The 15,632-nt window shown below is 38.1% G+C and overlaps 1 long non-coding RNA gene across 5 annotated transcripts in view; it reads right to left on the bottom strand.

The window, feature by feature from the left end:
• Positions 1-15,632, bottom strand: part of LOC106508354 — a 313,674-nt gene that overhangs the window by 283,793 nt on the left and 14,249 nt on the right. The window contains exon 2 of one of the 5 annotated variants that reach the window (XR_002337715.1): positions 3,481-3,578. The exons of the other annotated variants lie outside the window; for them this stretch is intronic. This is a non-coding gene — a long non-coding RNA (uncharacterized LOC106508354). The remainder of the gene's footprint in view (positions 1-3,480; positions 3,579-15,632) is intronic. 5 annotated transcript variants of the gene reach the window in all.

A 15,632-nucleotide genomic window follows, 5' to 3' on the forward strand; every position in this document is an offset into this window, starting at 1 on the left:
TATGTCTCTATACGAAATGACATCTCTATGATTTAATGACTTTTGGTTAAAGCATCAATGATCTAGTTAATAGAAATTGGAGTTTAAATGAAAGACTTGTTGAGACTATTAAAAACCAAGGCTACATGTTTGTCTGTAAAACTTTAAGTTGATGAAAGTATATATTCATACATTATTTTTCTGCATCGGGGATGCTCAAAAGAGAAATGAATTTGAAGAGGCTGGAAAAGGATGGAAAAGAGATGATTTGTGATGGCATGAGAAAAATCTCAAAGGGCAATCAGTGGTTCACTCCCACTGTAGAGAGACAAAATGGACAAGAAGAAATCTTGACAGAAGTGAGAAAAAAATCGAAAAGAGGTAAAGGCTTTATTTGCCACTATTATCCATAATCAGAAAATACTGCCCATGCCACCAACACAAAGATACATGTGGCAAAAATCCACAAAATGTTTTACATTTTGCATGTGTTAGTCTGACATGCAAACTCCAACACATTCTCTCAAAAGCATTATTTCTTAAAAGACAGGGTTGGACTATAAGTGATTAGCTTTTATTTATGTTACCATAATTCACCTTTTTTTTTCTCAAAATTTACATCATTTGCCGGGTATACAAAATCTCTTCTCCAGACTTATTAAATCTTTTTTGTGTTAATGTACTCACTTCCTACAATTTGCACTACATTACCCCAAATTTGTCCTCACACCGCAAAAGTGCTTCGTGAAGACTCGCATTGTTTGCCAAGAAATTAACTCTCAAGAACAGGCAGAGGTTCCTATACAAGTGCTAATGAGCACTTGGCTCCCAACAGCAATCTCACCACTGCAGCTCCCACACAACAGTGTTAATAAGTATTTAACACCTTTAGGGAAGCCTCCTGGGTTGAAGACAAAGCCTCCAAGGAAGATGTTCTAGTCTTCAGCCCCAGTGGTTCTCAACCTCTGGCATGTTGGTCAGATTTCAGAATCACCCAAGGCACTTCCTAAAATATAGATGCTTGGAGGCCCCTTTACCCAAAATTCTGACACTGGGGAGATGGGGTGAGGCCCAGGAATCAGCATTTTATGTATCTATCATCTGTAATTCTAATGTGGCTCAGTCACATTTTAGGTTTATCCTGGAAGATCCTGGTTTCTGCTTGTTGCCTCGACATGATTTTTAATAGGACCCCCTTTGATTCTCAAAGTATCCTTGAGAGGTTTTTTTTGGCCATGCTCACATCATGTGGAAACTTCCAGGCCAGTGATTGACCCTGCACTACAGGAGAAACCCGAGCTACTGCAGTGACAATGCTAGATCCTTAACCCACTGGGCCACATGGGAACTCCAAAGTATCTCTGTTTTGACAGAGAGTATATAGTCACCAATGCTGGACCCAAACTTACTGAGTCACCTACATGGACTAGATTTGATTACCACATTCTAGACTGTCTCCAAGGACAAAAAGCAGTCCTTCTGGATCTCCAGACCACTTTAGGCTCTATCACAGTTGTACTTGTTCATTTGACAACTATTTCTGGGTTTTGGTTGGGTTTTTTTGTTTGTTTGTTTTTGAGGGCCTCACCTGTGACATTTGGAAACCCCCAGGTTAGGGGTAGAATCAGAGCCACAGCTTCCAGTCTATACCATAGCCCACAGCAATGCTGGATCCTTAACCCACTGAGCGAGGCCAGAGATCAAACAGGAGTCCTTATGGATACTAGTAGGGTTAGTTACTGCTGAGCCACAATGGGAACTCCTGACAACTATTTTTGAATGTTTACTATCTGGTAGATACTGATCTGGGTTGTGGGACACAGTAGCAAACAAGACTAATAGCAATTTCCTAAGTGTGAGAGAAGTCAGAAAATAAATGACAAAGCAAGGCATCCACAAAGATAATGTCAGATAGAAAATGCTGAGACAGAAACTGACCTGAAGAATATTTGAGGGTGGGTGGGGAGCAAAAAGGTTTGGTCAAGGAAGTCCTGGCCTGAAGAGGCGAACTCATGAGCAAGGCACCTACCTGATGTATAAGTGCTTGGAGCATGTGAGAAACAGAACAGACATCAGTGAGGCTTAAGGGCTGACTAGGATAAGATGAGCTCAGAAAAACAGTCATCATCACAACAGTAATGTTCTGTAAGCCAAGAACAGATGTAAACCCTTTAATACACTTTAATATTAATGATAACTCTATAAAGGAAGTCTTATTCTCCCCATTTGATAGACGAGGAAACAGAAACCTGGAGATCTAAGTAACTTGACCAAAGACCCATAGGTAGCAAGTCATGAAGCCAAGACTTAAAGTCAGGCAATCTGGTTCCAAAGTCCGTGCTTTCAGTCCTTCTCTCAGTGATAGTGATATTGATAGTAGTAGTGATTATAATAATAGTTAGTAATAGCAGCTAACCTTAAATGAGTGCTCACTGCTATACTCTTTTTAAAGTGCATTTCAGGTATAATCTCATTTCATCCTTATAAGGACTTTTGGAGATAGGTAGTATTATTTTCCCTATTTTACTTGTGAGAAAAACTGAGGCACAAAGAGGGGCTTATAACTTCCACATGGTCATAAGTCAACTAGCCTTAGAGAAGGAATAGATCACAATGAGCCTTATAAATTGTGAAAGGTGATATTGAATCAGACAGCTTTGGCCTTTTTCCATACCCATTTTTGCTCTTGAAATAAAAAATCTAAATGATTTTCCAGTAATTTTCCTGCCCTTAATATATCTTTAAAGTGGACTTTAAGTATGAGCTTTGGAGTCTCTTGCAAACTAGTTAAGATTCTTTTTTGCAACACCTAAATTCTTTTCTCCTGAACTATCATATCTTATGGGCTACCCTATTCTTCCTTGGCATATTTCCACTTTTACATACTATGCATTCTATCTGTATTTTTGCTTTCATTTTCACACTTAACAATGCATGGATTGGAGTTGCGTCATTTTTTTTTCTTTACTTTTAAGGCCACACCCGTGGCATATGGAGGTTTTCCAGGCTAGGGGTCCAATTGGAGCTACAGAGCCAGCCTACACCACAGCCACAGCAACATCAGATCCAAGCCGCATCTGAGACCTACACCACAGTTCACAGCAATGCCAGATCCTTAACCCGCTGAACAAGGCCAAGGATTGAACTCACAACCTCATGGTTCCTAGTTGGATTCCTTTCTGCTGCGCCAAAACAGGAACTCCAGGTGTTGCTTCCATTTCAATTACAAAGGCCAAATCTTTATAATTCCATAGTTTAAATTAAATATTTATTGAAAACCTACCTTCTGCAAAGACACAGTTCTGAAGTCTCTAAGTACACAGCAGTGGAGGAACATGTACTTGTGTGTCTCTAAAATAAGGTCCCATGCAAGAAATGTCCCCTGGACTTCTGTGCATTCCATCAACTCACAAACCTCATCCCCACACTCCCACACCATCATCACAAAGCACACCATTTTCCCCATACAAAAGCCACTCTAAGTTTTTATTCTGTACTTACATTTCCCCTTTGAGTTGTTCTTAAAATCATCCTAAAATGAATTTCACCTGCATGCAATGCCAGGGTTGAGAGAGCTACGGCACTGGGCCCTCCGCCCCCTAGAAATGGTTAGAAAACAAAGTAAATAGGGTTGGTCTATGGGTGCTGACACTAGATTTTTGCATACCTTTACAAATGGCCTTTGGTAAAGGTCTGAAAAACATTCACTCAGAAAATATATCCCATTATCTCATTAGCTTTTCATCATTTCATAGATAATAAATCCAAAGCACAGAGAGGTTAAGTGACTGGCTGGAAGTCACAAAAGATCAAACGGTGGGAGTTCCCGTCGTGGCACAGTGGTTAACGAATCCGACTAGGAACCATGAGGTTGCGGGTTCGATCCCTGCCCTTGCTCAGTGGGTTGACGATCTGGTGTTGCCATGAGCTGTGGTGTAGGTCGCAGACACGGCTCGGATCCCACGTTGCTGTGGCTCTGGTGTAGGCCAGTGGCTATAGCTCCGATTAGACCCCTAGCCTGGGAACCTCCATATGCCGTGGGAGCGGCCCAAGAAATGGCAAAAAGACAAAAAAAAGACAAAAAAAAAAAAAGATCAAATGGTGAATACTAGAAATAACCAAAGAAATGGAATACATGAGCAGGACACCATCTTCAGAAGACAAAAAGAGAGCAATCTGTCAGTCAAATCACGCAAACATGGGAGGAAAGACACCCAGAGAACATTTCCCAGAAACAAAGCAGAAGCAGACCGTACTTGATCTAATCAGAATCTAGCAAGGAGTGCTGGAGAGATCATCCAGCTTTGAACTTTTAAAAACCATTAGTTGTCAAATTAGATAGAAAACAAAAGAAAAAATTGCCTTTTGCTGAAACCTACTGCTAAATTTGGTCAATTTTGTTGTTTATCAGAGCATAAAGTCCTTACACTTACCATTTGACAAATCTGAAAGAAAAAAAAACACTTGCTGCAATCAGGTGAAGTAGGTTATTAATGGTTCTGAACAGACACACAGGATTGCCTCATCCTGAGGTAATTAAGCTTGGGAAGAAAGTGTGTTTTAAAATCTCTGAGGACTGACTATCATGGAACAGGTGGTCTTCCTACAATTGGCATTGTTTGTATAATTCTGAATAACTCAATACATTTCATCTTTTTAACAAATCGCTTATGAATGTAGAGGGGTTCTTTTTTTTTTTTTGTTAATGCCAGCTCCACAACAAAAAAATCACCCAAAGAAAGCTGGAGATTTTACAAAGGAAAAACAGAAGCAAAAAAATAATTAGCATTGTAATACTTCACATCATCAAGCTTGAAAGAAAATGGAGACAAACTATTGAAAGTGAGAACATAAGTCAAATAAAAACAGAACTTTCAGGTGACTTTGCAAGTTAAATCCCTGCATCTCTTTGACCTTGGCAACTCAGTCAATATTACTTGCCTATCAAAATTGCAAAGCAAAGCAACTGTAAATTACTGAGGACAAAAATTGTTGGGAGAGAAAACTTACAATTTCCCAAGTATAATAATACAGATAAACAGAAGTCAATCAAATGCCCAATTTTCTATTTTATGTTATTTCTTTCAGGAATCTCTCCACCTTCTCTCTGCCATACACATACACACAAGCACAGGATTAGAGTAGATGGTTCTGAATGATCTCTCAAAGTATCCTGTACTCCCCTTATTCTAGCAGACATCACATATTATTGACAATGATTACACTGTCTTTCTTGGTGTTAAAGTATATTTAGCCTTGAGTAACATAATCCCAAATAAAATGACTTAGTAAGGATATTTATTATCTACTTAACATGAAAATGGGCAATAGGTGGCTCAAGACGGTCATCAAAGGTTCAACTTCTTCCTTGCCTTCCTTCCTATCATCCTCAACTAATCAATTCTTCCCTTCATGGTCACAAAATGGCTACAGAATTTCTCCAGACAGACGCAGGATGGAATCCTGGTTGAGTCAAATCCATACTGAGTGGATAACTGTGTGTCCTGGTTTTGTCTGGGGAAATTCCTTTTTACCTAAGTTGTCTGGACTTAATTATTCATAGTACACCCTCCCCCTTTTCATGCTCAAAAGTGTTTCTGAATGAGAAATTATGTGGTCACTCTCTTGGAGGTACTGAGGAAAGTTTCTTTAAGTGGTTGAGCCCCAATTTTCTTTATAAATGATAACATTTCTGGAATGAGGTACGTGTGAGAATTGAATGGGATATTTTGTGTAAAGTACCCAATATCTGGTTGATCCTGAAAGGATGACAGCTCTTCAGATAATCTGCTTTGTTATCAAAGATGAACTGGAAGGTGGAAAATTAGGTAGAGTATCACATTAAAATTATTCAGATGACAAGAAATAAAGAAGTAAAAGAAGGAAAAATTGGGGCAAGCTGGAATTGGAGGACTTAAAGACAAATTGCAATGTGGGCATAACTGGAAGAAGTGAAAAGAAAACTCTTTGGTTGTGAACTTGAAGGATGGAAAGTTACTGATTCCATTAAATAAAATATGAAATAGACTTCAAGAGCAGCAAAGAGGAGAGATGGAGAAGATTTTTAGGTCCATTTTGGACCTCTCCGATTTGACAAGCCATGTATTAAGAAATATACATCTCTATCTGGAAACTGGAAATGATGCTTAAGAAGTCAAGATGGAGCCTGGGGCTGGAAAGAGACATTTAAGAATTATCCATATGCAATTGTAGAAGCTAAAGAAAGAAACTGTCAAGGCAGAAAGAAGACAAATTAGACCAAATTCAAATACTTAATGAAAGGATTTATATTTAAGGTTGGGAGTTACAGTTTGGTTTGTGTCATAAACTAAAAAGATATTGATCCAAGGATCTGTTCTTGAGGGAAAAAAATGGGGGCCAGCTCAGTACTCAGAAAACCATCTAATTTTTATTTTGTTTTGTTTTGTTTTGTTTTGTTTTGTTGTTGTTTGAGCAGAGAAGGCTTTATTGCAGAGCCAAGGAAGGAGAACAGGTGGCTCATGCCCCAAAACACCTGAACTCTCCAAAGGGTTTCAGCAAAGCATTTTTTCCAAGAAAACAAAATGTTTATTTGTAAGCATGCAACAAAACTTAGTTATTATTCCAGTTCTCATTTTCCTGCCCACCTTCCTGTCTTTATTCATCACACCTCCAGCCCTTCCAGTGCACACTGTGTGACTCAGGAATTCTCAACTCTATGCCCCAATATGTCATTGAAAACTGTCAAATCTGAATGTGTGAATTCATTATGCTTCCAACTCTCTGCTTCATTCTACATAAAACTCTAATCACATATAGTTTGTATCAAACCTACAACAAATGACATTAAAAAAAAAATCAATCCTCAACACACTTATAAGCAATGACTATGCCTTTCTTTGGAGTCGTTTTGTCACTTGTGTTGCTTTGTCACCATTATCACATGTCTGTTCCAGGAGTAAGTGCAGTTATTCACACAGGAAGTACAGCAACTTTCCCTCTGAAACCATGGGTCAAAGCAATCTGATCACCACCTTACTTCTGAAGCTCTCCAAATAGTTTTTTGTTGTTGTTTTTTAAAGACACCAGATACTTCCCTTACTTTCATTAAAAGCTATAATATTAATGTTAATAACCATAAACAGAATAGTAATGATAAATTCAGCTTTATTATTATTGACTTCAATTTTCATTACTATTTGTATATTTTCATAGGAATGGTGTTTAATTTTTAACTGCATTGCCTCTAATCCATAAAAATCAGGTGTTTACTAGCTCAAATTTTTCAAATGCCAAAAGAATCTCTGTTTTTTTCAGTGGTTTCAGTAAATTATAATCCAATTCACTATAAAACTATCCACATTTTCTAAATATTATCCAAAATGTAACACTCTCTGGAAGGGGTCACTTCTCATCAGACACAGAATGAAATAATCCCCTTCCTCCCTATATCCTGATGCTTTATCCCCACATCCAAATAAAATCAAGTCAATCTTTCTGTTGAACTAAAAACTCCAAATACTGCCTCTCTATGGCAGTATCCTGTGGTATTGATACCTTCCACTGATTGCATGACCCCAACCTAATTCTATATTGCTCAGTAAAAAGAAAAGAGAATCTCAGTTAAAGTATGCCAACAGCAAATGGGATATCTTTTCCAAGTAATACCACCAACAACAAAATACCTTGAAAAAAAGGTTTCAACTGTATCTAGGAGTTCCCATCATGGAACAGTGGAAACAAAACTGACTAGGATCTGTGAGGATACGGATTCTATGCCTGGCCTCGCTCAGTGGGTTAAGAATCCAGCATTGCCGTGAGCTGTGGTATAGGTCACAGACACAACTTGGATCTGGTGTTGCTGCAGCTGTGGCGTAGGCTTGCAGCTACAGCTCTAATTGAATCCCTGGCCTGGGGACCTCCATATGCTGCCACGGCCCTAATAAGACAAAAACGCAAAAAAAAAAAAAAAAAGCAAAAAAAACCCAATATTTATATTATGACCCTATCATATTATCAATTAGAAAGGTCTTTTGCTATTGGATAGAATTTTATTTTTAAAAAAAGAAGGAAGAAGTAAATTGATGACCTAGGAACATCTAAACAGGATAAATAAAATTCTCAGTCCTTAAAAGATCATGTACTTCCCAATACAGGTATTCATATAAATATCCTCATTCTTGATTCGGTATTAAGAAGGCCAGGCAAGTTAAGGATCTAGCATTGTTACTACTGTGGTGTGGGTTTGATCCTTGGATGGTGAACTTTCACATGCTAGGGCCATGGCCAAAAAATAAATAAACAATAAGGCTAGGCTAATTCTCAAGCCTAATAGGACATTTTGGGAGGGCAGCATACCAACTATCTTCCCCAATTTCCACTGCCAGAGTGCAGCAATAAATTTAGATTACATAAGGCAGATACTGGCAAATGTAGGCAAGAAAAGACACCACTTCCCCAACTCAAACGATATACTCCAGATATTTCTGTCAGTTCATGAAGACACTAGACCACCAAAGTATCAACATTAACAAAACTTACTTATTTCAGATAATAAAATATTTTCCGAGAGTTATTCTAAATCTTGTAATATTTAAAGCCTTTGTGCAATCATTAATTGATCAAATATTGTTTTCCTGGAGAACTGATTTAATTTGAGGGAAACTATCTTTTTCAGTTTAAAGAGTAGGGACAGGAAAAATACTTTTTAAGGCAAAATTTTACTGATTTGTTCGCTCATTACAAAATGAGTAAAAAAAAATGAGGAGTTCCCGTCGTGGAACAGTGGTTAACAAATCCGACTGAGAACCATGAGGTTGCGGGTTCTGTCCCTGCCCTTGCTTAGTGGGTTGACGATCCAGCATTGCCGTGAGCTGTGGTGTGGGTCACAGACGCGGCTCGGATCCTGCGTTGCTGTGGCTCTGGCATGGGCCTGTGGCTACAGCTTTGATTCGACCCCTGGCCTGGGAACCTCCATATGCCACGGGAGCAGCCCAAGAAATAGCAAAAAGACAAAAAAGAAAAAAAAAAAAAAGAGTAAAAATGAAATACAGGATTTCCTGTAGTGGCACAGTGGTTAACGAATCCAACTAGGAACCATGAGGTTGTGGGTTCAATCCCTGGCCTTGCTCAGTGGGTTAAGGATCCTGCGTTGCCGTGAGCCGTGGTATAGGTCGCAGACGCGGCTCTGATCCCAGCATTGCTGTGGCTCTGGCGTAGGCTGACGGCTACAGCTCCAATTCGACCCCCAGCCTGGGAACCTCCATCTGCAGCAGGAGCAGCCCAAGAAATGGCAAAAAGAACAACAAAAAAAAAGATTAAATAAAAAAATAAATGAAATACAAGGCAATTAACATCATTTCTAGGCCAATAGCTTTTTGCTCCCTAAATACCATACAGAAAAATAAAATAATAATCAAGTATATATACATATTTTAAGTTATTCACTACTATGCATTTAGTATTTGGGTAATATATTCTGTGCAAAATTGTGCTTCCAGAATTCTACCCACTGTCCTTGTGCAAGCCCTACCCGCTCACAAATTATGGCACTAATCTTGGTCCTTACAGCTTCTAAAAACTCCTTTAGTGTATGTGTCTATGTCACCTCACTTATTTCAGTCTTGGACTCATCAGTGGACCAAGGACTGACCGAGGACTGACCAAGGACCTCCTTTTCTCTCAAATAAGAGTCCACTAAAAATAGCATCCTCTCATATCATACCTACTGTACCCTTATTCCAGCATTTCCAGAATAGAATAGGTTGCTGGTGAGTAAATTTAGTCTTGCTTTCCTCAAGAAATGTGGTCCACACTCAGGACTTCAATTTTACTGTTTTCATTAACAAATTTTTGTTCCAAGGCATATGCAAGGACGATAAATTTGTGAGAGGCACAGATTTGCCTTTCAAAGAGATTACGGTCACCGTTAATGTTCCTTGTCCTATAAATAAAATCTGGATGAAGACCAGGAGACATAGATCTGGTCCTGGACTAGCTAGATTGATTAGAATCAGTTCACTTCCATGACCCTCATTTTCTTCGTTTGTAAAAGAAAGGATCCAGTGTAAGTGATATTTAGATCTCCAACAAAGACAAGCCTCTTAAACCACCTTCTATTCCCAAGTTGCCTAAATAATGAGAAATCCATTAGACTCTCATATTTTGTTTTGTATTTTGTTTCAACCAGCTTTGATGTTAATCTTTCCCCTACTATATTGCTAAATGTACATGGTTCTCTTCAAATTCTTTCAGGCAATTTTAATTTTATAAATGTTTTCTAAATGGCTGTTTCAATATAATAAAATAAAACAATGATAATGTCTAATCCTCTGTGATTCTCTGTGGATATATAAAAACATTCTTTTGACATATATGTGTGTGTGTATGTATGTGTGTGTGTGTGTGTGTGTGTGTGAATGCATACACACACACATAAGCAGCTGATCAGAATAATTCCATACATAATATCTTTGGATTTTTTTAACTGTCAATACTATAGAAAATTAAAAGGACATTAGCTTTTTTAGAACTAAAAGGGCCTAAGTGCTCTTCCAGAGACCATACACAAGGTTTAACCCATCAGGTTCATCATGACTGAAAAAAAGAGTGAACTCTCCACCTGAAAAACAAACAGGCAGCTGGTAAAAGCCTCCCTGCTCCCAGGAAGGCAGCTGGGTTGCATACACCCTTGTTTTGAAGCCGAGCATTTCAGTACAGGTTGGACTAATATATTCTGGACTATCATTTCCACCTCCAAAATAAAATGTGTCCGCCTGAGCTAGGTATCACTGTAACCAACAGCTTTGGTAGCTTCTTTTTATTTCATAGTTGTATTATACAAATAACCATATTGTTTTAAAGATCTACTGAGTTGAATAGGGTAGAAAATAGTTAAGATGTTGTTATAAAGGAATTAATTGTAAATAAATATTTTCTACATTTACAAAAGCACTCATAGAAAACCGATTCCCAGTTAGCTGCAAGGTAATGTTATGTTGTCTAATAAATACTAACATATTAAAAGTGTGACTCAACAAATATCCAAATTAAAGCTCCTGCAAGAGAAACATATTTAACAAGATAGTAGTAAATCTAAAATATTGAAATCTCAGTGATGTTTAGAGAAGGTGATTATATCATTATATCAGTCTTATTCCCTAGCAATTAGTTGATTTTATCATCGTTACTTTGGCTAAATAACGAGTTTTAAAAACTATCTAATTAGTAGTAGCTTTACTTGTATAAAAAATGAACCCATAAAAATGATTTTAAACTATTATAAATTTTATTTAATCTGTGTGTATATATGTATGTGTGTATATAGGCACACATATAACAAATATTTTAAAGCATATTGATTACTTAAATATTTATCTTAATTTAATTCACATTTATACTTAATAAGATGATATAATACAAACTTTTTAAACCTCCAACTTAGTTAATGGAGGTCAACACACCCATATTTCCAATATAAGATTTGTTGATATTGAAAGCAACAAATATTACAGGAAATTTTTCCTTTGGAAAGAATTTATAATTAACTCCCCATTCTCATCCCTAAACATACCAGGATACTAGAACTTCCCTGAAATATTCCCTCAGTCCATCAATAAGCTAAGACAATCACGTATGTTTTTTACAATCTGACCAAACACAGATCAAAGCCCATGAAACTTTGTTTTCCCTAGCATCCATCATTCCAATGGCTGGGTTATGATTTTGCTTTGAAATCTTCCTGAGAGAGGATGTCTGAGCTAAAAGAAAAGGCATATTAAGCCATTACAAGCAAGGTGTTTTTTAAAGAAATAGGAAAAATAGTTCTTATGTACTTTTTTGTTAGAACAATTAATGCACTAATGGTTCTACTCACTTGTTCAAATATATAACAATAATAATATAATGAAAATAGCCTGAGTCTGAATAGCCATGGGCCAGAACTTCATGAAATTTCCGGGGCCATAGATATTTATTATGTTAAGGAAACTTCATTCAAAAACACTGAGAATAAAAATAACTTTTAATCAAAGAACCATGCTACAAACATACTTAGAAATAACTAAAACACAGCCCTATGTTAAAGGAGAGTTGTGGATGGAGCAATTAAGAGATATTTAATTAAAAGCAATAGAAAAAAAATTAAACCATTGTAGAATCCTAGGAATCAGATTATTCATTTATGATGAATATTTCTTAATTTTTTAAGTGATGATCAAGAGGTGGAATACAAAAGCTTCAGGGTTTATATAGATTATCAGAGACATAAAATTTGACGCAGTTTTAGGTAAACAGGAAAATGTATACAGAGAGGTTTAGGGGACAGAAAGGGGCAATTAATACAAATATTTTACTTTATAGACTCAAAATAGACATGTGTCAGGTTTCCTAAACTCCTAAATTCTTATTAAACACAAGATTAGAACAATTTTCCCCATTTTAATTCTTATTATTGAGGAAGCACATATTACAGGGCCTCGTGCTCACTTTCTAGTTACCTAGTCAGGAGCTACCCAAAGGTGCCTACATCTTCAGCCAGGTGGGAAGGGATTTCATAAATTAGCACTTTTTAGAGTCACAGACTCAGCCGACATTACATACAGCCCTCACCCTCTCTAATTCCATCTTACTTTTACTCTTCTCCTGTCACTGGTGTTTTCATGTTTGTACTTAACTTTCTGGGTGTATTTTTTTGTTTGTCTATATATTTGTGCATACAGAGGTTTATCTGTGTGCATGTGAAAAGAAAAAAAATGGTCACTGAAAAATGCAGAATACACTTAATTGTGGGATTCAGAGCCGGTTAACTCAAGGCATCCTGACTATTTCCACTGAGACAGTTATGCGCTGATAACTAACTTTCCCAAAGAAAACACACCACTCAGGAACTGGCCTCTCAGGAACTCACTTCAGAAGCATTTTACCTCCACCAGACAACTCTACTATCTCTGCTTATAAACTACTGGTTACCATGGGCTCCATGAATAAATATACATAAGACCTCTGAAAAAAATTTTTGTGCACCTTTAGCTAAAGTACTGCGGAGTTTTTAAAGCTAGAGGGGATCAACTAATTGAATAGCAAAATATCTACATTTTTTTCAAAGAAAATCTTTCTAACAATCTACAAGGACTCTTAGTTTTCTGTTCTAACACGCATTCACCCTCCTCTTCCATAAACTTCAAAGCTTATACACTTTCTTCCAAAATTACCTTCACAGAGAACTAGTAAATTTTGCTAATGTTAAGGAATTATTTAAGATACTTAATAAGCCAAATAGTATGTTATTCAATTATTTTAGGAATTCGTGAAGTTTGGAATTACAACAGGTTTTTTTTTGAGAACATGATCCAAATGTGATTCCTCCGTCCTAAAAATACAAATGCAGTCCTTGCCAAATTAACGTAAATGAGGATGAATCTTGGTTTTGATGGGAAATAAGTATATATTAATAATTGTAGCTGGGTGATCAGCAGAGTGACCCTTACCAAACTTATAGCAGAGTACGATCTCTCTGGGGTAAAATCCCTAACTTCAGCTAGTCATTAAGGAAATTATATGTGAGGTGAACTCAAATGCATTCTCATTTGGAAAATTAATTTTACTCTAGAGATTATTGGGGGAGTGTCTTCTCATTATCCCATTTCCCGATTTTTGAGAACTGCTTTGACCACGAGTGATTTACTGTATCACTACTGAAACAGAGACAAGGCTTTCGTTTTTCAAAACGTTGTCTCCTCAAGGCTTCCCTAATAGTCCAGAAAGATTTTCTTAGAAATTCCCTGGACATCTCAAGTTTTTTTGCCTGAACTGCAAAAGCTTTCAAGGAATCACAACAGTTGGCAAAGCAACTTTGCTTGACTCCGGGGGGTTGGGGAGGATGGGGAACCCTGGTGTCCCTATTTTTCCTCCGCCAACCCTTTTTCAGCAATTTGACATCCACCGGGTGGAAAAGTAGGTTAATTAGGCAGGAGTCTCTGGCTCGGCCCCCGGCGGCGGTTTTCAGGTGGCTGCGAGCCTCACCGCCTTCCGAGCGCGGAGTGATGAAAACTGGGCCCGCCGGCCGCGCACAATGGCGCAATTATTTGTCTAAAGTTCTATCTTTCGCGGAGCTCCTTGCATAATTCAAGCGTAATTAGGCCGACGGTGTTGCCTTTAAAGGCATGACTTTGAGAAGGGACGGGGGTGTTTATTTACTTTGGGCCTTCGTTTGGAGACCAGCTTCCGGAGGAGCTGGAAAATGATTACCGGCGGATTGGCACCATCTGCGTGGAAGGTTCAAAAGAGTTTTTCCTCTTGCATATCGAAGCTTTTCGAACTTCCCACTCCCCTGCTCCCCTCTTCACTTGCAACCTGGTGTCACAGACTCACATTCAAGAGCCGCTGACTTACTTGACTAATAATACAAATACTGGTTCTCACCTAGAACCTTATTCCTCCCAGTCAACTACCGTATTTCCTGGTGGTGGGACTAGAGCTGAGTCACGCCTTTCGCTCAGCTCTCCTTGCCTGGGGTCTCAGAACCCCGGAGTTGGGGTTCGAAAAGTTACCATGCGAAGGGAATAGTCCCGGGCGGAACCAAACTCAAACCCCAAAGAAACTAGCTTTGAAGTCAAGGGGGCCCGATGAGGAGAAGGTTAGAGTGTTTTGTTGGTCTACCTATTTCTATGACTTTCTTATTTTTATCAAGGTGGTGGAGGTGATGCAGGTTAGAAATGGCAAGTCAAAGAACGTGCTCGTTTTGGTCTCGGCCAGCTAGGGTTGAAGATCAAATGGTTTTACTCTGCATCATGCAAATTTTTTTGTACATACACACTTTAAAAACCAATGTATATGTATGTCTCCAGCTTAGTATAGATCACCTAATTTATAATATGCTTCCTATTAGATAATGTTGGTCCCTAAATGCAATTTGATTATCGTCTTTTAATATACAATATAGTTCCCAAATGACAATGCATATCTAATATGTATCACCACATAAACATACAAATCCTAATATATAACATACACCACGTAATATACATATGCCATTTAATGTACTCATGTAATATACAAAAAGAAAGTAAAAGCATATTGTAATATACATCAAGTACTGGTGGATCGTATTAGATGAGATAAATATAGATATAGAAATGTCTATATATAATACAGATATATATACATAAAAATGTTACACCTATGGGCACAGTTAAATGATGTATATGAGATACTAGGATCAGCTTTGAGGCCACATTCCACTCCCTTTCACCTGTTGTTGAAAAGCCTGTGGCCACCAGATGCAGGAATCAAGGCATGGTATCATTTCTCCCTCCTTCTTCACCACAATTTCCAGAGGTACTTATCACTCCGTGGGGATGGAAAGGAAGTCCTTGGTCAAAAAGCAGATTGCATGGAGTTTGAGCCAACAAATGGAACTATTTCAGAGGAGCCTGGGACAGCCTCTCTAGAAGTTCAATTTCTACAGCTCTCCCGGGTAGGCTGGGTCCAAGCTCCAAACTTGGAGAAATTGTCTTAAATCTACCCAGTACGATTGTCTTGCTCTGTGACGGGCTGACCTGGTGGGGCCAGGATGTTGGGGTGCTCAGTTCTTGGGGGCTCCTTCTGACTGGCCTTCCTCTGCGGCTCCTCCCCTCTCCCTCTACGATCTGGGCCCCTTAGAAATACTTCTCTTC

Source organism: Sus scrofa, chromosome 13 (genome assembly GCF_000003025.6).
Source record: "Sus scrofa isolate TJ Tabasco breed Duroc chromosome 13, Sscrofa11.1, whole genome shotgun sequence".
Classification (NCBI taxonomy): Eukaryota; Metazoa; Chordata; class Mammalia; order Artiodactyla; family Suidae; genus Sus; species Sus scrofa.